The following is a 2,972-nucleotide window of genomic DNA, read 5'->3' as shown; positions in this document are numbered from 1 at the left end:
TTTTTTTTTTTTTTTGAGACGGAGTCTTGCTCTGTCGCCCAGGCTGGAGTGCAGAGGCGCAATCTCGGCTCACTGCAAGCTCCGCCTCCCGGGTTCACACCATTCTCCTGCCTCAGCCTCTCCGAGTAGCTGGGACTACAGGCGCCCGCCACCACGCCCGGCTAATTTTTTTGTATTTTTAGTGGAGACGGGGTTTCACTGTGGTCTCGATCTCCTGACCTCGTGATCCGCCTGCCTCGGCCTCCCAAAGTGCTGGGATTACAAGCGTGAGCCACCGCGCCCGGCCATCCCCCAACAGTGGCATGGATACTGGAAAGGAGAAAGTCTCAGAATCATTCTTTCTGCACTCTCTCTTGCCTCCTCCTCCTGCCTCTCCAGTGAGGAAAAAGAAGGCAAGGGAAGTAGGAAACTCAATGTCCTATCTGCTCTATCACAACGTTTACGGGGAAGGGTTCATGGCAAAATTGCAAAATCGAAAAGATTTTCAGTGGTACATACACATCCACATTCAAGAGACCTTCTCCTTTCTCCCTTGGCAAATATTTTAAGCCCTTACTGTGTGCCAAAAAATATTCTGAGTTCAGAGGAGACCAAGGGGAATAATATGAAGTGAATATCCCTACCTCTAGCAGCTTGTGACTGTAGCCATCTCAACTGAAAACTTGTAAAGAATGTGAAAGAGGTGCTTGATTGTGCTGGTCCCAGGCTGCTGTAGGAACATAGAGGCAGAACAAATAAATCCTGCTCAGAACCTTGAAAGTGTGGCCTACGGGATGAGCAGGACTTGGGCCAGGTAACCACATATACAGAAGATATTGAGGCATAGTAGATTTTACACTGCATGATGGAGAACTTCTGAGAAATCTTGATTTGTAATGTGAAAGAATTGCATTCTTCCATTCTTGGCTCAGAGCCTACCTTGTTCTCCTTTGTCCTATTCCAACAGAGCTTTAAAGCCAGTTGCGCATGAGATGCTAGTAACTAAAGGCTTAAAGAAGGGGCACAGTGGCTCACACCTGTAATCCCAACACTTTGGGAGGCTGAGTCAGGAAGACCGCTTGAGCTCAGGCATTCCAGACCAGCCTGAGCCACATGAGGAGACCCTGTCTCTACAAAAAATAAAAAAACTTAGCCAAGTGCGATGGTGTGTGCCCATAGTCCCAGCTACTTGTGAGGCTGAGGTGAGAGGATCACTTGAGCCCAGGAAGTTGAGGCTGCAGTGAGCTGTGATTGCACTTCAGTCTGGGAGACAGAGAAAGACCTTGTCTCCCCTGAAAAAGGGGAGGGGGTTGCAACTCAAATGCCTACAAAGATTCAGCATATAAAATTGGGTGTAGCTGGTCAGCTGTGCCACAAGAAGGGATGAGTTGGGAGTCAGGGAACTGGAGAGGCAGGCTGTGTAGACCAAAGGAAACCCTCCGCTGTCAAGAATAGTGGAGGCCACCAGGTTGTAGTTCTTGCCTGTGGTTACTAAAACGAACTAGTAGTGAGGGATGAGGAGAGAAAGAGAGGTTAGTTAATGGATACAACAATACACTTAACTAGAAGTAATAAGATCTAGTCTTCGATAGCACCATAGGGTGACTATAATTAAAAATAATGTATTGTATATTTCAAAATAGACAGAAGAATATATTTGGAATGTTCTCAATACAAAGAAATGATAAATGTTTGAGGTGATGGATATCACAATTATGCAAATTTGATTATTGTACTTTGTATGCTTGTGTCAGAATATCACACACACCCCATAGATACACACAACTACTATGTGCATGAAAAATAAACGAAAAATAAAATTACCTAAATAATAAAAGCTAGAAAAGCCTAAGTACTTCATATACATTACTTAGTTTTTCTTTGTCTCACGCAGCAACCCAAAGTACCCCCAAACCATAGAACAGTGCTATTGGCTTGCACAGCTCCCTATAGATCTGCCCCTTTCCAGGCAACTATGAGCTAGGAGAGAAACAGGAGCAACAGAGCAAATGGATGCTCCCTGACTCCAAGGCTGTGCCAATGCCTCCCTTTAACCAGAATCCAGAAACCATGTGTGCTGTCATGTTTTGCTTGAATCTCACAATTTAAGACAATAATATTAATCACAGAAATAACGAAATGTAAAAATTGGCAGATATTAGCTCTAAAGCCAGATTCCAGCTTCTCATAAAATTTCAGAAGATCTGACAAGCCAGAGATGCCTGATCATGTGGCAAGCCTCACCTGGAGCCTAGTACCGACAAGGCCCACCCCTCGTGGTGGCTGTGAACGCCATGGCCAAAGGCAGAAACCACCAGTTAGTAGGGCTCATTATTGCAGAACAAATGATTCTCACTCAACTTCTTTCCACATGAAACTACAACTCCCTGTAAAACAAGGCACCTTTGGTCTTCCTAGGCAAGGACTTTTTCATTAGCTTTCTGATGGTCAATAATATCTATCCCATTTCTCTCATGGGAAAACAAATAACTAAAAGAAAACAGAACCACATATGGTAGCCCCTAAATGTGTTTTTTTTTTCTTATTGACATGAATTAATTACACGGTAATCATAAATGAGGCTCATGTTCACTTCTTCATTTGCTAGATAGTTATAATAGTTAAATAGCTAAAAATGATTCATGGTTTATCACCGAACCATGATTGTATTGAGTTGACCGAAGACAAGAGACTTTGTTAAATCTCCCGGAATCACAGCAGTAGAAGAAGACATGAAGCAATCCCCTTGAATGCGCTCAACAACAGTAGGAACAATTAGTTTTAATAGTTAAGATTCCCAAGAATTCTTATCTAATTTTTTTTTCAAAGCTCTCAGAAACGTTTAGTTTTTCAAAATAAGCAAGGGTGCAATTGTGCGTGTACGTGTTGGTATGATCTGATTCTACATTCTTTCAATATAATGGTGACACTGATTGGGGGTAACTTTCTTCATCTCTTTTCTTGCATTTGTGCAAAACGGATAGAGCCAGAGA

Source organism: Hylobates moloch, unplaced genomic scaffold, assembly GCF_009828535.3.
Source record: "Hylobates moloch isolate HMO894 unplaced genomic scaffold, HMol_V3 SCAFFOLD_51, whole genome shotgun sequence".
NCBI lineage: Eukaryota > Metazoa > Chordata > Mammalia > Primates > Hylobatidae > Hylobates > Hylobates moloch.
The sequence above is the reverse complement of the archived record's forward strand: the minus strand, read 5'-3'. Positions refer to the sequence as shown.